Here is a 22,878-nt window from a genome sequence, read left to right as displayed (position 1 = left end):
GCACAAATGGTGTCATGTGGAGAACACAGGCGATTCTTCTTGACTCCCTTCAATGGTCTCCCACCCCTCAGTCTGAGAACAGAGCCCTGGCTTTTCTGAGCTCCCTTGCAACCAGGGTCCAGGTGGGTGACGCCCCCCACCCCCACCCCAGTAAGGTGACCAGACGTCCCACTTTTGGCGGGACAGTCCGGATTTTTAACAATTTGTCCTGCGTCCCGCGGCGTTTTTAAAAAGTCCCGATTTTGGGAAAGAATGCACGACAAGCTAGGGTATACAGTTTTCGGCTGTCATGTGGCTGTTTCGCCAGGATATGAGTTTTATCAATGGGGTCCCGCTTTACCAGTGTTAACATCTGGTCCCCTTACCCCAGCGCACGTGTCCAGGAGGCAGCGACAGTGCCACGTGCTCCTGTGGGTCTCCAGCAGCAGCTGTAGCCCAGGAGTGAGTTCGTGCCCTGATCTGATCTGACTCCTCCAGAAACAAACCCGGAGAGAAAAGTTTCCAGACAATGATTTATTTGGGTCCCCCTTCCTCCCCACCGCTGGGAGTCCAAAGGTGGATGGTTCCAAACCCCCAAGAAGCCCCTGGGAAGGCGGGCCTGGTGATCTGTTCCCACAAGATTACAACCTTAAAACCCCTGCAGGATAGTTCTGCTGCTGACAACAAGCAACAACCGTTTTTTGTGTGTTGTTTGGGGGGAGGGGGGCGAGGGGTTGTCTTGTTTTTGGTGGGTGGGGGGGGTGGTACACGGGTCCCAGGGTGATGCAAATGATTCGCATGCTCAGCTGCTGATGGAAGGTGGTGATTTGAGACTACCCAGAGGCCCTGTGGAAGCAAGGCCTGGCAATCTAGTTTCTTTCAAACCACAGTCCAGGAGGCCCCCATGGAGCAGCGGGGTTCTACGCTGCCGAACACGTGGGGTGGGGGGGGCGGCGTAAATCAGAGGCCACTTGACAGTAACCAGTGAGCTGATGTGAAAGATGATCTCAGACATCGCCCATCAGAAAACCAGGGGACCAAGTGGGGGGAAGAGGCAGGCCGCTGGGAGATGGCGAATATCCCACCTGAGGGGTGAGAGATCAGACCCAGAGTGTCCTACCCCTGAGAGCATCTGCACTGCAGAACTGCCCACCCACTGGTCACCAGAAATGCCAAAGGAAGTTCTGTGCTGGGGAGTCACAGAAAGTTCCAGAAGCCATGCTCAGGGACAGACCACTCGATGGATTCAAAGGTTACTTTTTGTTTTTTAAATCATTTTATTGGGGGCTCTTAGAGCTCTTATAACTGTCCATACATACATCCATTGTGTCAAGCACATTTGTATGTATGTTGCCATCATCATTTTAGAAACATTTTCCTTCTATTTGAGCCCTTGTTATTGGCTCCTCAATTTTTTTCCTCCCCCCCCACACTCTCCCTCCCTCATGAACCCCTGTTAATTTATTTTAAAAAAATTTTTCACGTCTTACACTGACCACTATCTCCCTTCACCCACTTTTCAGTTGTTTGTCCTCCTGGGGTGGTGGTGGGATGGGTTATATGTCAATCATTATAATTGGGTCCCCCCTTCTCCCCCCACCTCACCCTCTCCCTCCTGGTAGCGCTATTCTCATTATTGGTCCTGAGGGGTTTATCTGTCCTGGATTCCATGTGTCAAGAGCTCTTATTTGTACCTGTGTACATGTTCTGGGGTCATGATGGTGGGTGGGGTGCAGGATGGAATCATTAGAGAGGAATGTTGTGTGCTTCATTGGTGCTATGCTGCATCCTGACTGGCTCCTCTGTTCCTTGTGACCCTTCTGTGAGGGGATGTCCAACTGTCTACAGATGGGCTTTGGGTCTCCACTCCTAGCTCGTCCTCATTCACATCAATATGATTGTCTATTCTGGGTCTTTGATGCCTGATACCTGATCCCATCAACACCTCATGTTCACATGGGCTGGTGTGCTTCTTCCATGTGGGCTTTGTTGCTCCTCAGCTAGATAGATGGCTGCTTGTTTATCTTCAAGACCCCAGGCCCCAGACACTATAACTTTTGATAGCTGGGCACCATCAGCTTTCTTCACCACATTTGCTTATGCACTCATTTTGTTACCAGTGATGGTGTTGGGAAAGTGAGCATCACAGAATGGCAGGTTATTTGAACAAAGTGTTCTTGCATTGAGGGAGCACTTGAGTAGAGGCCCAATGTCCGTCTGCTACCTTAATACTTAACATATAAATATATGTACATAGATCTATTTCTCTACCATTATATATAAATATATTTACATATGTACATGCCTGTATTTAGACCTCTATTAATGTCCTTTGCCTCCTAGTTCTTTCCCCTATTCCTTTTTAAGAGGTAACTTTTCTACTTAAGCCAGTCAGTCAGTTCCTGCTGCCTGCAACTAAAAGACTCACTGTACACTCCAAGTCAAAATGCAGACGAAAGCAAGAATTGGCTGGTGGTGTCTGCATCCTACTATGCAGAATTGTGAGAAGAAAAAAAAGGTGTCTAACTCATGGCTGAAACAAGGCAAATCAGGATATAAGCCGGAAGGGATACAAAATAAGATGATAATATCTGTCCCAAACAGGCATCACGTGCCATCATTTTATCTACAATGTAACTCAATAATTGCATTTCTATTTGATTTCTCTTAAGAGAGTACCTGGACAGGAGCTCAAGGTGCATACGCAAGAATTCTTTTCAAGTATTGCATCCACTAGTCAAAAATTAGAAACATGCTAAAAGTCCAAAATTGGGACGTCCTCAAATATATTCTATATGTAATGAACTACTTCACAGTTATGAAGAGTGATGTGGTAGAAGGATTTGTTTTTTTAATATGAAAAGAAAGTTCATGTCAGAAGTAAAAAACAAACAAATCTCACCCATTTTTTAAAAAAAAAAAAGAAATCTCAGAATTCTGAAAATATAACAATAAATTATATTTGCAAGGTAAGACAAAGATCGTTTCGTCTTTCTTCTTATATTTAGATGTGTTTATGATTACTCTATAATAAGAAGTCAATCCTTACCGGGATTTTAAATAGCAATAATGATGATAACCCTTGCATTACGTATCTAACCGGCAGGGATGCTGCAGGCTAGGCTAGAGCCATTCATAGCACATAGTGAAGGAACGCTTCCAAAGGAGAAGACGTATGAGGGTCTTTGAAACAATTTAACACGTAATTTAACAACGCATGACTAGGGCTGCTACAATTCATATCAGCAGGCATAAAAATAATGCTCCAGATAATGCACGAACAATTAGCCTTCGAGCGTGAATCAATGTGGGGATTCATTCAGCACTGAGCGTACAGACCTAAGGTTGTCTTCAGCATCAGTTCAAACAAGATGTCCTGGAACGAAACCAATTACCAGAGATCAAAAAGTCCTGACCAATAAAACGGGCATGGCATTATACGATCATATTAATAAAGCAGTGGATATGACTGGTATCATGATTGTTGTTAGCAGGAACGCTTTCAAATCCTGAACAGACAGAATTAAATACGTAGTTCTGGCAGCAGAATTAAAGCAAATGTGTAAATCGAACAGCACAGATGAAATTCTGTTGTCCTGGCAACTCAAATGCTCTGATAAATAACTTACTAGAGGTCTTAACAGAACTTGTAATTTATCGTGTTTTAGTGGAAATTCAGAAGGCGTTCCTTCTATGTACTCGTCACGTGGCCAAAAAATTTCGATCTCAAAAACAGGCTATAGTCAGGGGACACCGAGCTTCTGGTTAAGGGTGATGTAAAAACTCGGGACAATGAATGGTGATGACTGAACAACTGATGAGCACATTAGTGTCTCTGAACTGTGCTTGTTACCTATATATTTATCACAATAAAAAAACTAAGCAAATGTCGTCAATGTAAGTTAAGGTCATTTACTTAACCCCCACTGCTTGAGATGCCAACAGGGTAGAAACTGTGAATTGCTCCCTACCAGCCATTAACCCTGTGCACTGTTGTAACACAACCCAGGTTTGGGTTGGGTACAGCATCCTTGCACACACAGCTGAGGCTGGCTCTCCCCTCCAGACGTTCCCCCCCTGCCTTCACCTGGTTTGCTCTGGGAACCTAGCCAGTACCAACTCCACTATGCTTCCCTGACCTTGGACTTCAAGTTGGGATTAGCCAATGGAGAGACCTTGCAGGAGAAAAGACAAAGGAAGAAGGATAGAGCCGGGCAGTGAGCCCTCCTGGTGTCCTCTTTGCAGTCTGACAGTATCCCTCAGTCTCAGATCCAGAAAACCTAGAACTATGCAACTCCCCCACGTGTGCCAATGCTCTATGGTTAGTGGCCATGGGTAGTGCACTCATTCGTGGATCCTCTGCAGCCCTCCCAGATCTGTGTACAGAGTCACTTCATTAAGCATCCCCTCTGCCACGTTTCCTGCAGGGTCACTGGCTGATGCGTAGCACCCGTGCTTCAGGAAAGGCAGTCCTTCCCCAAACCCCAGCAATGTAACTTGGGTTCTGTAAGCCTCGCTGAACAATCCATGCCATTGAGGAAGGGATCCAGTGAAGGTGAAGTCCAGGATTCTTGGTTGAAATGCTAGGCCGGAAACCATCTCCTTTGAAAGGATAATGTTGATTAACCAACCCACAGTCATAGTCATAATAGGTTGATTTTTTTTAAAAAAACAAGTAACTCCTATCTCCATGGCTCCACACAAGAAACATTTACTTCCTGCTCCCATTCTGTGGGGTACAAAAGACTTCTCCAACTTTGTCTCCCCCCAAGATATGCCAAACATTAGAGACCAGTATATGGTAGGAGGTCAGATGCTTAGAGATATTCTCCCTGAAGGCATTCAGCCATCAGTCTGGCCCACTAAAGGTGGGGCTCGTACCCTACTGATAAGGAGAGTAATTGTTTCCATGGTCTGAGGGTCCTGAACCTATTGGGTGAGCTTTTCTCATCTGCAACAGTGTCCATAGCCCAGGATGGTCCCTTTCCTGTTACCATCCGCCCGCCTGCGAAGGATGAATTCATCTGCCACCAATCCTCGTTTTGCGATGCCTTCCTTTTGTTTTCCCTGTTCTATAATTAGCCAAGTCACCACAAACACTTTGAATAGGATTGTGGCTTCCTTCAGATGGTCTTTCTCCTCCAAATAATTTGTTGTTATCTTGTCTTTCTCCTGTTTGAGACCTACTAACGGGACCTCTCTAAAGCACATTATAAACCTCATTTGGGGTCTCTGCCCCTCTAGCACAGTGCTGTGAGCCCACCCAGTGTCTCTGCAGATGAAAGACCCAGTGATTTGCTTCTGTAAAGACGCAAACTCACCCGTCAGTCAAGTCGACACAGACTCAGAGCGATGCTATTGGACAGGGTGGGACTGCCCCTGTAGGTTTCTGAAACGGTAACTGTTGACAGGAATAACAAGCCTCTTCTTGCTCCATGGAGCAACTGGTGGCTTTGAACCTTTGACTTGACAGTTAGCATGCCACGATGCCACCAGGGCTCCTTCTGTGAGAATGACAGGCTAGGAAACCCTACAGGAAAGTTCTACTCTTTCAACTAGGGATGCTGTAAGTAAAAACTCAATGTAACAACAGCTAACAACAGAAACGGAAGGAGAGAGACAAGCATGTAAGTGCTCTATTAGCTGGTTTGTTGGTTGGCTTTCATATAATTCAGGGGCGCTAAAGAAACCAAGCTTCCCTCTCTCCCATCCTTAAAGTGTGACTTATCCTCTCATGGACCTAGATTGGTGTCCAAACTTCAAGCAGGAAACGAAGGAAAGGACACCATGCAAGAGACAAAAATAATGTGTCAGTAAGTCAGGTCTCTTCTTTATAAAGCTGTCCCAGAAGCTCCAACCAACAGACCCTCTCTCGTGGCCATGGTACTGTCATGGAAGCTTGGAGCAGGCTTGCCAGATAAAATAATTACTTAGGTTTCAATCATTTGAATTGTACATAAACAAATAATCTTTACATATATGTATGTTCCATACTGGGTATTCTGTTTGTTCTTAAATCTGGTGAGTCTAGTCCAAGAAATGTGTCATTTTTAATGGTTACGTTGCCTGTCCGGAAGGAAAAAGTCAACGTTCTGTTGGTACAGAAGAAAGGAAGTGGAACATTGTGCAGGCAACTGGCTGTGTGTGCTACAACGACCAAAGGACCCAAGACTTGCTACTGGCATATTACAGAATCTTCTGGGTGTGGTTCAGTCTTTGTCCTGATGCAACTTGACAGATTTGACTTTTCCCTGAACCTCAGACATAAGTGCTGGAGGCCCAATGGCCAGTTTTGGACCACTGGTGCATAAGAACTGAGTCCAAGGATAGTGGGAAAACAGCAAGGAGGGTATGTTAGTCTGGGTTGACTAGAGAAACAATTTCATAGACACTCAATGTGTATAATAGAGAGCTTTGTATACAAGAGCAATTGAATATTGAAAAAACATCCCAGCCCAGTCCAGATCAAGTCCATAAGTCCAATATTAGCCCATATGTCCTATACTAATCTATAAAGTCCTCTTCAGACTCACACAACACATGCAATGATGCCAAATGCAGGAAGATCACGGCCAATGGGTGGAAAGTCTTGTGGATGCAGTGGCGGTGGAAGCATCTCAGCTCTAGGACGGGTCTCCATGTGGCTCCCCCAGCTCCAGGGCTGTAGTGTAGCTCCATGTGTCCTGTCAGCAGGAATACGAAGCAGAGAGTGTGTGTGTCCCACCTCCAGGGAGGAAAACAGGAGTTCCCAGAATCCTCAGGAGAAGGCCATGCCCACACTGAGGCCTCATTGGCTGTGACCTGATGGACAGGCCAGACTCCACCCCTTCACAAGTTTACAGGTTATGCAACTGCCAGAGAGGGTCATTTCTGATCTCTTCTGGCATCCCAATTACTCGACTTTGACACCACCACTCCTCCCCTAACACCCTACTGTGCTATTTGGTATGGTAAGTCGTAGTACTGGCCACACAGACCTCACAGACAAAACTCACAGTCACTGGGGAAGTTAACGGGTAGCCACAAATTATGATTAGTAAGCAGTAAGGATATACAGTCATTGGGCCACAGCAATACCTCTCCTCAGCCAGCAGCCAAATCTCTCTCTGGCCCTCAGCCTCTTGGCTACATGGTCCCCGGGATTCTGTCTCTGTGGCTAGGAAGCCTGCCTGTTGTTCTGCCTCGGCACTACTAGACTCGGAACTACTCCTCTCTCTGTCTCATGGTCTTCTGGCCTTGCCCTGGCTCCGTGGTTCTGTCCCATGATCTCCCTGTAGCCACTGGTGCCGCTGATCTCAGCCTCCACCACATCAACACAGAGCTCTCGAACCTGCTTGTTTGGGCCAGGTTGACTAGAAAAACAAATCCAGTGATGCTCATATATGTGTAAGAAAGAGCTGTATAGTCAGAAGTCATTATATATCAGGAAATCCTCCCAGCTCAGTCCAACTCAAGTCCATAAGTCCGATACTAGTCCGTAAGTCCCTATTCAGACTCACACAGTCACAAGCAACAGTGCAGAATGCAGGAAGATTGGGAGGGGGCGTGCAGCATCATGTGGATCCACTGGTGGTGGATGCATCCAGGGCCCTGGCAGCAACCAGGATCAGCCAGCAGGAAGGTGAAGGCAGAGAGGATCGGGGAGAGGTCCCCAGGACCCTCCTTATGAGAAGGCCATGCCCACAAGGAGTCGCCATCGGCTGTGACCTGATTGACAGGCTAGATTCTGCCCCTGCACTTTTATGTATCTTCAAGTTGACATTGAATTATGTAACTACCACACTACTCCATTGATGGCAGGTCCTTCCTGGGATTTCTATACCCCTGTTCCTGGGGCGGGTCATTGTGATAGAGAGGGTGGGGTTTTAGTTTTTCAGCAGACAACACCCCCAAGGAAACACCCTTCACTAGGGTGGAGACTTAATCCCATTTTAATCAACTCTCCTTCAGCATAGCAGAGAACTGCTGCCCAGATGGGCTGACAGTCACCAACAAGTCTAGAATGTATAATACCTCACAGAAGGGATTCTGGCTAGAGGGCCTATATGGATCGACTGCATCTCAGACGGGGTGCCGAAAGATGCAAAGAGCCTAGATCCAGAAGGGATGGTTGCCCTGCTCTGCGAACCAGATGAGCCCGCCCCAGCCCACACTTCTGAAACCACATGACACCCTGCCGCCTGTATACGCCAGGGCCGTGTGGCTCATTCTTTTTCTTGCCTTCTCTTTCCTTTTCCCTCTATCCTCTTATTTGTTTGTTCCTTTTTTTCCCAACAGAATGCATTCCCCAAAGATAGATACCACGTCCCTTATGCTTCATGATATATAGGTGTGGAGCCAGGGACTAACACGGTTTTGCCTCTTTGTTGGGTAGGAGAAGGAGCCTGGGAATTACACCAACACCTAAAAGAAGCTACCGCTGAGGGAATTTCCCCAATGCAAAGCCAAAACCACAGGGTTGGGCTCACCTGAAAGCCCACCCAACCTCTACTTACATGAGTCAACAAATGTCTTTACTACTTAAAATCCTCTCTTAGCTCTTTCTATGTTTGTAGGAAGCAAACAAACAAAAATCCTAATGACTGAGAGCAGATTCTTCAACATGGTACACATGGAACTAATGGATTTGACAACATTTTATCTCATTATACCAAGACACGGACATAAAATTAACATTAGGCACTGTAACGTGGCAGGCATTTTTAAGTGGAAACACGTACATGTTTCAGCCCCAAAGTGAAAACGGCAGAATTCAATGTCTTTGTCAACACCGCTTCCCTCCTATTATTCTCTGTGTTTTGTAAGGGCTGTAAATAGATTAATTTTTTTCGTATTAATTATTCCCACTGGTTCTGTAGTCATGCACTGAAGTGCTACATGTTTAAGTCTCAATAATTAGACTCCTGAGACTTAGAGAGAGGAAGAGCATACGTTAAGATGTCATATCCTATTCTCAACATGTGATTGTCATTATCTTCCAACTCAATAATGCTTATAAGTGTACCCGCTATGTGGGCGCTTCTGTAAGTCTGTACAGTCCTGTAGCTTGACATTTATAGCTCCCCTAGCCAGCAGGAGTTCATGTTAGCTGGGTTGCACTTATCGTTTCAAGCATGCCCTCTAGGTTCTTCGGAAACACTGTAAAATATTGTGAGGGGGCGAAAGGAAACCACTACCCTCATCCATATCCGCCAAGAGGTCGGTTTGTTAGAGAGGGACCGTCGTGCGAAGGGGATTGGGCTGATGGAACTGGACCAGTTGCCATGATTGACTTTCTTCCTTGAAGGGGTGGAGTCTAGCCTGTCAATCAGGTCGCAGCTTGATGACCTCATTTAGAAGCACCATGAAGATAAATAGCTCACTGGAGGCCAGATACACACACTCTCTGTTTTGTATTCCTGATGACAAGGCACGTGGAGCTACACTAGAGCCCTGGAGCTGGAGGAGTCACGTGGAGACCCACGCCAGTGCTTCCACTGCCACTGAGATGCTTCCACTGCCACTGGATCCACAAGACTTCCCACCCATTGGCCTGTAATCTTCCTAGATTCAGCATCATTGCATGTGTTGTGTGAGTCTGAAGAGGAATTTATAGATTGGTATCGGACATATGGGCTAATATTGTACTTATGGGCTTGATCTGGACTGGGCTGGGATGTTTTCTTAATCTACAATTACTCTTTTATATAAAGCTCTTTCTTATACACATGAGTGTCTCTGGATTTGTTTCTCTAGTCGACCCGGACTAAGACAATATACTATGTGTATTAAACCTATTTTATTAGTGCTTGTCTAGCTATATATATATTATTATACATTGCATTGTTGTTGTTGGCTGCCATGACTTCAGCCCCAAACTCATAGTGACTCCATGCACAACCAGGATCAAAGGATTGTGATCCACATAGGGTTTTTCATTGGTTGCTTTTTTTAGGAGCAGATCACCAGGCCTTTTTTCCCCCTAATCTGTGTTAGTCTGTTCGGTCTCATAGCAACAAGGCAAGCCTCCCCTGACAGATGGTGGGTAGCTGTGTGTGAGGTGCATTGGCTGGAAATCTAACCTGGATCTCTCACGACTGCCACTAACCCCTTGTGATAGCTAAGGTTTTGTGTCGACTTGGCTGGGCAAAGATCCTTAGAGGGTTGGCAGTAACCCCCAGCCCCGTGACCTGACTTCATACAATGTAACCATAGCTCATTAGTTGAAAGACTCTGCAATGAGATACATTATGATTAAGGTGGATTACAACACCCTTGCTCAAGTCACAGCCTTGCTGCAAGTAATCACCGTAGGAGTGGGGTCACTTCCGGTATCAGTGGATGCTGTGGGAAAGTGCCTTTGTTTTATGCTGGGTCTTGATCCAGCATCTGACTTTTCAGCCTCTGGTTCTCTGGACTTGAACCAATGACCTGCCATCTTGATGACTGATCCTGGGTGTCTTCAGGAACCTGCCAACCTTGGATTCATTGGTCTCTGCAGCTATCTGCCTGTAGTCTTCCAGCTAATCTTGGGTTTGTCAGCACCTGCAGCTACAGGAGTCTGGAGAATCCTCCAGCATAGCATCTGCCCCATGGAGAGAGAACTTCCCGGACATGGACTTGTCTGCTTCCACAACTGTGTTGACCATCCTCATAATATAAATCTCTCTGCTTATATACATATATAAGCTTCACTGTTTTTGCTTTTCTAAGAACCCAGTCTAAGACACCCGAGACAGTATTTATATATGCATTATTATATATATATATAATCTTTCTTAGGATTGAACAGTGATAGTATGTATTACGTATTATATGTAATATATACATGTACCAGCTTATAGATATATATGATATAATACATTCTTTAAATATCTAATAAAATTCACTGAAAATGGCTATTTTTCCCCAATCAGTGTGCCCCTTCAAGCTTTCCTTACAAAGATATTCAACGGTGAGCATCTATTTTACACCTGGCTCTGGATCGCCTCCTACCCACCCACAGAGTGGGCAGAACAAGGGGTTAAAGGAGGCAGCCACGGGGCTTCAAATGGATCCAAAGTCATTCCATCACCATCTGGGCAACAAGGAAAGGGTGCATGTTGCATAGCAACCAAGTCTCTGGCACTGTGGATTTTGACCCTGGCAGGAAGCAGAGAGCAGTGCCCAATTATGCCACTTTGAATATGTGTCAACTGCCATCTTTGAGCTGGGCACCATTGCCTGCTGCCTACTTGATCAAAAGCCACTGCATCAGAGATTTGTTGCTCTGCAGTGGGTAAGCAGCCCTTGTCTCCCTCCACCAAGACCAGTTTTGAAGCCCTGGAGAGCAGCTACGAAGTGCAGAATGAATAAGCTGTCACCCAGCTGAAGAATTGTATGAAACTTGCCATTTTCTATCTGCATTCCTTCAGCCTAAAATTAGGGAAACTTTAGTAAAATAATGGTTCCCTGGCATAGTGGGTGGGTTCTGAGTTGGCCTGCTAACTGCCAGGTCAGCAGTTCGAAACCACCAGCCACTCTTGGCAGAAAGATGAGGCCTTCTACTTCATGAAAGGTTATAATCTCGGAAACCCACAGGGGCAGTTCCACTCTGTCTGTAGGGTCGCTATGACTTAGAATTGACCCAATGGCAGTGAATTTGAATGCAGGTTTTAGTAAAAAGGGGTGTGATTGTCTAGTTTAATCACACTTTGTGTTGCTTGTTGGGTGACCCAAGGATCTCTTCAGATTTTCATGTCTGTATTGGTCTCCTAGGTCAGGCCCTTTGCAAGTGCTTTTGATACGATGGTTACTAACAAGGAAGCCTGGGAGTGAAGTGGTTAAGCTCTTGGTGTGGAAGTGTGGAAGCCGGCTTCTATAAGAGGTAGACTTAGAAACCCTCTGGGGCAGTTCTATTCTGTTCTATGAGGTCATTGTGAGTCAGAATGGGCTTAGCATCAGTGGGTTGTGTGTGTGTTCATCTGGGTTGACCATAGAAACAAATTCATAGATACTGATATGCGCATAAGAAAGTGCTTTATACAAAAGAGCAATTGTACATTAAGAAAACATCCCAGCCAAGTCCATAAGTCCGTATGTTGATACCAGTCCATAAATTTCTATTTAGACTCACACAGCCATGCAATGATGCTGAATACAGGAAGATCACAGGCCAGTGGGTGGAAAGTCTTGTGGATGCAGTGGCAGTGGAAGCATCTCAGTGCTGGCATGGGTCTCCACGTAGCTCCTCCAGCTCCAGGGCTCTGCCTCCATCAGCGTAACTCCATGTGGCTTGTCATCAAGAATACAATGAAGAGAGAGTCTGGGTCTGGCCTCCAGTGAGCTATTTATCTCCGTAGTCTCTCCAAATGAGGCCATCAAACTGTGACCTGATTGACAGGCTAATCTCCACCCCTTCACTCTTCATAGTCTCAAGTGGACACCAGATGATGTAGCTACCACAGGTTGGTTGGTTGGTTTTTATGGCTACTCAAAACTTTCACTGGCTTCTCATGTTGCTACCCTCGTTTTTCTTTTCAAATACTTGCTATTTTTCATCATAACTAAGAGCTGGCTTGGCTACATTTTCTCACTCTTCAAGCGGCTGTGTCAATACTTCAAAACAGTCAGTTAACTCAATTCAGTCAAACATTGTCACAATGTTTAGCATTGTGTTGACACAGCCCATGGCATTGGAGGGAATACAGCTCATTAAGTCCTTAGCTCTTCTTCATGGAGCAGATCTACACGCTGTACCCAAGCAAAAGCCAAGCAGCCCACCAGGGTCAAAGGCAAATAAGAGCATTAACCTCCATGTGCCTACTATGTGCCAGGCTCCAGGTTAGAACAGATCGGTATTTCATCTCGCTTAATTTCGAAATCATCCAAGTCTTTAATCGTAACCATCACCTGGAGGCGGATTAATTACAGAGTTCCTATTGACACACTGAGGGTTAAATGATGCTGGGGGTGGTGGGGGTGTCACAGTCAAGTCTCATTTAGTAGCTTCATCGCCTTTCAGCTGCGTTTACTTTTGTTGCCGACTGATAGGGCTTCTTGAAGAGGTTGGATGCAAAGGGCCCAGCTTCAATCTATCATCCACCCAGAGAAAGTGGACTTTAGGGAGAACTAGACGCAGACGGGCGGTTACTGGTGCAGGAAAGGGAGAGGGAGGATGAGGAGATGGACGGGGACAAGGAAGGAGGTTTCAGCAGAAAGGACAGTCCTGGTGACACGTCTATTCGAGAGCAAACTGTCTGACATCAATCCATTCTTTAAAGCGCATTGTGTGAATACCTTCTGTGTGCCCTTGAAGTGTTGTGTTAGACAGGCTTCTCTAGAGAAACAAAACCAGAATGCTAATACTTTTATATATATTTATACAGATAGATAGATAGATAACATAAGAAATAAACAGTTAATTAAATTATAAAGCAGTACAAACTGGCTCAGTGGAACTCACTCCCGTGAAACAGTTGTGAGACACTGGCAGTCCCTCAAGTCTTGAGGGTCGCCGGGCGCAAGTCAAGGGAGCAGACAGCTGAGTCCTCTGTAGAGCAATTCAGGCTATCCGGGCACAGGCAGCAAACAGCAAGGCAGGTCACCAACAGTCAGACAGATGACAGGGTCCGACAGTCCCCAGCTCAAGAGATGTAAATTCTAATGGTGTGGCGAAGCAGGTCTTGAAGAAACCCAAGTTACAGCGAGACAGTCCATGGGTTAGGTGTCAACAGGTAGTGTAGCTTACAAATGGAGGCAAAGAACAAGCAAGGCAGCTGCACACTGGTCCCATGATCAAAGAGCAAGAGACAATAAAGGCGAGGCTCACCGAGCCATTTATCTCTCTGCCCTTCAATTAATCCACTGGTGTTTATCGGCAAGGTTGGCACAATAAACCAACTACCTCAATTGTCAACCAAGAAACTTTGTAAGGGCATTGGAGAAGCAACTCTGGGGAAGGAATTGCCGGGAGTGTTAATGAGGCATTTAGTGCAGGCCTCTGAGGATGTCCTGAGGCACAGAGCCTGGGCAGAACAAGGCCTGGAGTGGCCTGAAGAGCAGAGAGTAAATGACAGACACACCACCACACCACCCAACCCTGAACAGTGTCACAGCAGGCTTTCACAGGAGTATAAGTGGGGTTTCAGATTGTAAATGAATGATTCACTTTTTATTCAGAACAGCCCTCTCTTTAAAAGAGGAAGCGAATATCTCTACATTATACACCTGTTTATCTCCCGTGTTCTGTTCCCTGAAGAAGCCTGACCCTGGGCTCACCCTAGTCTACCCACCACTACCACTCACCACCCAGAGCGGATTCCAACTCAAAATGACCCTGGAGGATGGATCAGAACGGCTCCGAAGGGCTTTCCAGGCTGTGACCCTTTACAGAAGCGGACTGACTCCTCCTCCTCCTCCTCCTCCTCTTAGGGAACCGTGCCAATCATGGGCCTACCAGTCAGTTAACAGTGGGCCGCTTTCACCACTGCGCCACTAGGGCTCCGTGCACCAAGTTCAGACCACTAAGTATGTGTGACGTGCAAGAGGGATGCTTCCTTAACGCAACTAAACCACCCATCCCGGACTTCCATTAGAAATGTCGACTTCTTACCAGTGAGGAAACCGTCACTGATGAAATCGATTTCCCTGACCATTATGAACTAGACAGTTTCGCATGTGATAAATGATAATGATATAGACAGATGATTACATTCTGAATTCTGCTTCTGGGTCCTTCAGTTCTCAGCAACTCACTGGAAATTTACTCATGATTCTTCCCCTTTTGGATGGAGATACACATATACGTGCATATACCATATATACTCAAGTAGCAGCCGACCTGAATATAAGCCGAGGCACCTGATTTTACCACAAAAACCTGGGCACTTATTGACTCGCGTATAAGCCTAGGGTGGGATATGCAGCAGCTACTGGTAAATTTCAAAATAAAAATAGATAACCAGTAAAATTACATTAATTGAGTCAGCAGTAGCTTAAATGTTTTTGAATATTTATTTCAAAGAAAAACAGTAAACTAGCTCTGTAAGTGGAAAAGAGGGTCAACAAAAACAATATAGTATCAACAATAACTATACATGCTGTGTTACTGCATGTGCTGCATTACTACATATGCTGCCTTACCGCATGTACACAGTGCAGCTTGTATAGTTTGAGGCCCAATGCAGGCTGATGATATTCCAGAATGTGATGACATGACTGTTTGCATAGAGCAGCCTGTGTTAGGGCTGATCATATACACACTGCATTGTGTACGCATTGTGCTACTGCATGCACTGCGATACTGCATATGTAGCGTTACTGCATAGTATGGGAAGTGCTAATGCAACACATGCAGTAACACAGTGCATACACAATGCAATGTGTATATGATGAGCCCTAACACAGGCTGCTCTATGCAAGCATAGTCAACACTAGGTCCAAATAGGGGTTAATAAGAAAATAAAAAATAAAATATAGCAGACTAAGTACTGTAAATAAATGTACTGTATATCCAAGACCAGAGATATACCGGTACTTGTATTCGGCAATGTGGGCAGAGCAAGGGGGCGTGACCAAGCACAGGTAAGACTGTAAAGACTACGTCATTGGTCGTAGCCTTGGAGGAGAGCGGGAGCAGAAGAGCAGCCGCATCCGACGTTCATCTGACAAGGATGCGGTGCGCTCCCGGTACCAGCACACAGAAGCGGGCAGGGTCTTGCCCAGTGTGGCACAGACAACACAGAGGCTGCCGGCGTGCAGGAGAAAAGGAGTGCAGTGATGTCAGCAGCCATTGGACCACCCACAGAGGCTGCAGGCGCCACAGATGAGCAGGAGAGACAGGAGAACACCCGCACTACACAGGTAAGTGGGACCCTCCCTGGAGGATAAGCCAAGGGGGCCTTTTTCAGCATGAAAAATGTGCTGGAAAACTCAGCTTACACATGAGTATATACAGTATATATGATATATGTATGCATCCATACATACACGTTATATCCCAAACGCACTGCCACCAACTCACTGTCAACTCAGAGCAACCCTCGAGAACAAAGCACAGTTAGCCCGTGGGTTTCCGAGACTGTGAATCTATACAGGAGTAGACAGCCCATCTCTCCCCTGTGGAGCAGCTCGTGGTTTCAAACTGCTGAAGTGCTACCTGTGCTTTTCAGCCGAGTGCATAAGCCACAACACCACCAAGTGATATATTCATACATAGTATCCACAGATGAAAACATCCAAGTGAAAAGAACATCTCGTATGTTTTTTGGTAAAGGAAAAGTGAATACCCCGTGAGGAGAAGGGGAAGGTGGAGGGAGAAAGGGGTAGCCGATCACAGTGATCTACACATATAACGCCCCCTCCCTGGGGGACGGACCACAGAAAAGTGGGTGAAGGGAAACCATGCTCGGTGTAAGACATGAAAAAATAATAATTTATAAATTATCAAGGGTTCGTGAGGGAGGAGGTGGAGGGGGAAAATGTGGAGCTGATAACAAGGGCTCAAGTAGAAAGCAAATGTGTTGAGAATGATGATGGCAACAAATGTACAAATGCGCTTGACACATGGATGGATGCATGGATTGTGATAGGAGCTGTACGAGCCCCCAATAAAATGATTATTAAAAAAGGTGAATACCGTACCTTACGCACATTTTTGTAAGTGATAAAATGAAACATTCTTTGACTTCCCCCTCAATTTAGTAGGCTATCAATGTGCCTTTATGCATTTCTTCTAAGGGAAAGAGGAGGGAGGGAGGGCAGTTGTCTCCTTGGTCTGACAGAGTCGTGGTGCTGGCTGCAGAGGGTAAGCCATTGGGAACTAACCAGGGATTGGAAGCCATCAGCAGCTACCAGGCAGTCAAGCCCCACTCTGCCCATAGGACCTCTGGGAGTCGGAATCGACTCGAGGGCAGTGGGTACACCTATAGGCTAGCCCGCCCCAACCCACGCGCACGCTCACCAAGCTGTTGGGTGCCGTGAGGGAAGCTATCAGAAACTACAGAAGACGGTCCTTGATTGTTATTATTCTTATTACCGTTATTGCTAATACATGCTATTCCAAGCAAGATCATGTTTTGCATGTAAGAAGAGAAAGAACAATCGCGTCTAAGTCAACTTCTCAGAATTAGCCAAGGTTAATGTTTGATGCTGCGACGCTCAGTGGGGAACCGCAAGATTGGCAGTTTGAAGCCAGGCAACATCATTTCTGGAGGACCGATCCTGGCGATCTGCTCGCAAAGCAAATTCCAACCAAGAGGACCCTTGGGAGACAGCTCCGTTCTGTCACCTGAGGCCCCTCTGCACCAGGACTGAGCCAACAGCATCCAACAACGTTTTGAGGGAGACTCTTAGCACTAGATTCCCTTTGATGAGAACAACCCGTGGGCTAACATAAAATAAATAGGAAATGAATGAAAGGAGAGATTGTGCTGCCTGTCCCTGTCTCCCGTCCCCTCCATCCTGAGAGGCAATAAAGTGTCCCGTGTGCCCCCACACCCCCGCACGACCTCTCCCCGCCGTAACCTGAGACCTCAGCTCGACTGGCTGCCAGCCTCCTCTTAGCCAAAGTTCCAAGTCCTGAGACTTGGAGGAGAACATTCCCAAGCGCAAGCAGACTTTCTGTGTCTCTGCCTGTACCGAACATAAAGTGTGGTCACATCGGCACCCAATCCGGATGGGCGTTTATGACCCGCTATCTGCGTGGCGTTCCCGAGAGTCACTTGGGGCATGCCCCAGAGCCGTCGCCTCTGGAAAAGAATGTCCACCAAATCTAAAGGACAGGACTTAATATTTAGGGGCCCCGAAGCTTAGCCAATTTGAGGCGGAAAGTTGATTTTGTTTGATTATTTGTTTTCATGTGTTGGTTTGTGGATTTTGTTTTTAAGTTCAGCAAAATCGAGTGCAAAAGGAAATATTTCTTTAGAATGAGAAAAGCGTTCACAAAGGATAAGACATCTTTCAAAGCAGCTGGTGGGTTTGAACCACCAACGGAGAGCAGCCCCACATTCAAACCACAGTGGCAGCAAAGTCCCTCCCCAGACCACAGAGCAGGTTCTTATCTCCCGCCCTCCACCCTCATTTCACACTCCCAAGCAAGTTGCCACGTCTTCGGTAGGGGATTGCGGAAACCATTTCTCACCTGGACAGCCAGCACCCGTCCGTCCGTCTATAGAGTGAGTTGGAAACACATGAGTGTGCCCCTGGAAGACCCCAACGGAGGAAACCCTGGCAGCAGAGCCTCCCAGACAGACGCAGCAGTCTGCCTCCTTAAAGCTTTACAGCCTTGGAAACCCTTTGAGGCAGATCTAGACCGTCACCTGAATTCGGAATCAATTGGAGGGCAATGGATTTTCACTAAACGGATCCCCAACTCAAGGTCCTCTTCGATCTCAAAAGAGCGAGGAATAGGACGAGGAAAGACACGGTGGTCCTCACCAATGGAGGACGCACGCGGCTCAACATGACCAACCTGCCAACCACACAAACTGCAGTGCCGCTTGGCGGGAGCCAGGCACTGAAGGGCTCTGATAGGAACACTCATGGTAAACCACCAGCCTCTAGCACTGCAGCGTACTCTCAAATGGGGTCACCCTGCGTCTCGCCTAGGAGAAGCAGGCATCCCCCAGCCCACCCCCGGAAAACCTGGAACTGCGGGAAGGGGTGGTCACTAAACTGGACGCAACATGCAAATTGCCCAGGGGAAAGTCTCCAAAGCCCTCCTAACGAGCTAGAAACAGGCCGCCCACAGCCTCGGATAAAGAAAACCACCCAGGGTGAGCTCCAAATGGAAAGTCCAGAGGTGCCCTCCAAATGCAGGCCTAGATTGGCACAGGGGTTCCTTTTCACAAGGGTAACTCTAGATGCAAGGAGGAGCCCCAGGTCCTTATTTATTTAAGGAGCATCCTCCTGAGCACGGCCAGGGAGACCAGCAAATTCTAGACACAACCCATCGACTGCAAATTTGAAACTCGCAAAGCTGATAGCATCCTGGGTGGGAATTCAATATAGACAGATACTGGGCATCGGGCAATGGTCGACTCAAACACGGTTCTGCTCATTTGGACCCCAGATCCAGGGTATTCAAACCCACCAGCTGCTCTCCTCAGGAGGACGATGCAGCAGTCTGCTCCCTTGAAGACTGACAGTCTCAGAAACCCTGTAGAGCAGGCTCCCGATAGGTTGGAATGGATTTGATGGCAGTGGGCTTCTCTTTTGGGGTGGGTGCGGGGAGTTATGATGTTGGCCTGCAAGGAAATAGGGTGTGGAGGAAAAAGAAGTAGAGCTAGAAACTCGTCTATAATAAAAGTACTATAGTGGCGTGTCGGCCGGTTAATAAGCAGATTATATAGCTATAGGACCCCAGTTAAGGTGCTCAGCTGCTCAGAATCGCCATTTTCTCACCTGTAAAATGGAGATCACAATACCTACTCTATAGAAAATAGGTTTGTGAAACTATCAGCAAATAGTGATAGTTTTCTAATGTGCTTTGCCATGAATTAAGACACTGATGTTGGTACACAAAGACGCCACTGAAATGTTGGGTGACCTAGCCTATTGCACAAGTAAATAAATGCTCCCTCGTGGGCGTTTGAAACCCCAGGTGAAATCTGGGAGGATGTGGTGAGACAGACACACTGACTGGTATGTACATTAGCCTTGGATTTCTTTTCAAAGTGCCCTGGGGACATAGTGGGGGACGCAGTGCACTGCTAGCCACAAGGTCAGCCGTTCAAATCTACTAGCCACTCCGCGGGAGCAAGATGAGGCTTTCTGCTGCTGTAAAGACGGCTCACTTTGGGAACCCACGGGGCCCCATTCTCTTCTGCTCTCTGAGTCAGAATGGACTAGATGGGGGCGCGTTCACTTCTTTTCAACGACTACATGCCTGCGTTGCGTGTGTGTGTGTGTGTGTGTGTGTGTGTGTGTGTGTGTGTGTGTCAGGGTTGGAAGTGGGGTGAGTGGAAAAGATATTGATTAGAAGTTATAGCCATGTGATTACAGTGAATACAATTGAATTCGTATGCTAAAAGTGAAATGTCCTTTATTATTGCTGATGGCAATATAAATTACAAAATAGAGCGGATTTCTAGAAGTAGACAACAGTTTCATGAGATACCCCCTTGAATGTATTAGGATCTGACTTCAGATATAGGAGCCTTAGGTAAAGCCCTCACCTGCTAACTTAAAGGTTGGTTTGAACCCAGAGGAGAAAGATGAGGCAGACAGACAGACGTGGAAACCCCATGGAGCAATTCTACCCTGCCTTTCAGGGTTGCCGTGAAGGGGAATCAACACAACAGTGATGGATTTGGGTTTGGGATTTTGTTTGTTTGGTTGTTTTTTTTACTTCAGGGTTTGTATAAGGTTCAAATCAAGTATCACTCTGAGCAATTAAGAGAATTATATTCACTCCCTGATTTTGTAATGTCCTTCGATCTGTTGGGTTTCAATTCGGTGATAAAATTTATTTATACTGTGAAAAACCCAAGTGTCCATCAACAGATACATGGATGAGCAAAAGGTGGTCTTTGTGTATAATGGAATAGTTTGCCATAACATGTTTGAATGTACAACAAACCGTGGTAACATTGCGCCGAACCCCAAGACTGTGGCTGTAGCCTGCCCCAAAACAAAGTTCGGGGGCCGGAAGGCACAGGAAAGAACACTTGGATGCGGAAACCCGGGGGGCGGAAATCCGGGGGGCGAGTGGGACGACTGTTGTTACATTGGGAGTACTGGAACCACGTGTCACGGCGGGGGGCGGGGGATAAATTGTTGCCTGGAAAATAATTCCCTCTGTAGACTTTTACCCAAGCTACAATAAGGTGTGAACAAAATCAAAAGGAGAGGAAAATAATTGTGTCGGCGTCACTTTCGACACTAACTTCCCTTTTCTCACTGGATCGTGAGCTCACTTTAGCCATGTCTTAAATTTCCATGTGACTGACACCATCAACACCACCACCAAAAACCAGACAGTATGCCGAGTGAGATAAGCAGGACCTGTAAGGGTTATCGAAGGATCCCATTTCGTTAGAGATATTTTAAGAAGCAAATTCAGTGAGATAAAAAGTGGGCACGCGGGGTTGGAGCGACATGAGAAGGGGGAGCTATTGCTTAATGGGTACAGAGTCTCTCTCTGGAGTGAGAAAAACATTGTGGAAAGAAATCGTGCAATGGTGGCAACCAGGCTTAGTCTCCGTTCCCCCCATGACAGTCCTGGAAACTCAAAGGGGCAGTGCTACCCTGACCTTTAGGTTTTTGTTTTTGTTTTTGTTTTTGTTTTTGTTTTTTAATCTGGTGGTGGTGGTTACTTTTTAATTTAATTAGAATATTCAATATCGTTAAATATTGAATTTAAAATCATCTTCATGCTAAAAAAATAAATATAATTTTGAATCTATTAATCTTGATTCTTAAAATTCTTGCTCTAAATACTTTATGATTGCTAAACCTAAAATTTCTAACCCTCACAAACCATGACTGTTTTCTTAAAATTCTACATCCTCGCCACCCCCAACACCCCCCACCCCACCCCACTTCACAAATAAGATTCATCCAACTGACTCCTAATGCATTCTCTACAAAATAGCTGATATTTCAGTCGTAACAATTTTTTTTGGCTGCCTACTGGCTAGGTTAAACATTAAAAGTCTTTGTCTTTTTATTTTTTCCCTTTAGTTTAAAAATCTTTATTTTCAGACAAAAAAAATCTTAATTTTCCTCCCCCTCCCCCCTTTGTCTTTTTGTTGCCTTTGTTTTTTGTTTTGCTCATTGTAAATGTTCTGATCCATGAACAACTGGGGAAGAATCCATTGATCCCACGGGCATCTTCCCCCACCCGGTTAGCGAGCTAAGTCCTCACAGAGCCTCCCCTGACTCCATTCTGCTGGTTAGTGTTTGTCTATTGCAAGAACTTCTAAACTTTTATATGTTTTAGTAGTAGGTCACTCTTTATTTATGTTCCTTGTCCTTAAAAAAAAAAAGTCATTTTCAAAGACACCTTTCTACTTTTTAAAAGACAGACATTCACTTTGTATTGAAATTGTGATGCCCTCAGTGACCATCAGAAGTGGTCTCCAGGGTGAACGGACACCCTTCCCTTGTTTGGATCATGGCATCGTAAACCTAATCTTTACTTATCAACTCTCCCTTTATCTGACAGCCTAAACTTGACAATAGTGAAAAATCTGCTCTCCAGCCAGTTGGCACATTAACGATATAGATGTATACCTGACAGGAACAGGTCTTCGGTGATTGAGATGCACTCTGGGAAGTGTGTCACCAGGTAGTCCTCCTCCGGCTTGTGAGTCACCTTCCATTTTCACACGGTGCTGATTTATTTTGCATAGCAACTTGGTCTTTGGGACCGAACCATCTCAAGAAGTGAGGAGTGAGTGTACTCCAATTTTATCCTTGAGGGTCATCTCAATTTGCTTTGTCAGGAAAACTTGAGAGCGCACTGGTGAAGAAGAAAAAAAAATTTTTTTTAATCCTTTTACTGGGGGCTCATACAGCTCTTATCACAATCCATCAATACATCCATTGTGTCAAGCACATTTGTACATTTGTTGCTATCATCATTCTAAAAAACATTTGCTTTCTACTTGAGCCCTTGGTATCAGCTCCTCATTTTCCCCTCCCTCCCCAGCCCTTCCCTCATGAATCCTTGATAATTTATAAATTATTATTATTATTTTGTCATGTCTTACACTGTCCAACGTCTCCCTTCACCCATTTTTCTGTTGTCTGTACCCAGGGATGGGGTTATATGTAGATCCTTGTAATCGGTTCCCTCTTTCTACCCCACCTTCCCTCCACCCTTCTGGTATTGCCACTTTCACCACTGGTCCTGAGGGGTTCATCTGTCCTAGATTTCCTGAGCTTCCAGTTCTTCTCTGTACCAGTGTGCATCCTCTGGTCTAGCTGGATTTGTAG

The sequence above is a fragment of the Echinops telfairi genome, unplaced genomic scaffold, assembly GCF_000313985.2.
Source record: "Echinops telfairi isolate 266 unplaced genomic scaffold, ASM31398v2 ScPeMD7_7461;HRSCAF=8499, whole genome shotgun sequence".
Taxonomy (NCBI): Eukaryota; Metazoa; Chordata; class Mammalia; order Afrosoricida; family Tenrecidae; genus Echinops; species Echinops telfairi.
The sequence above is the reverse complement of the archived record's forward strand: the minus strand, read 5'-3'. Positions refer to the sequence as shown.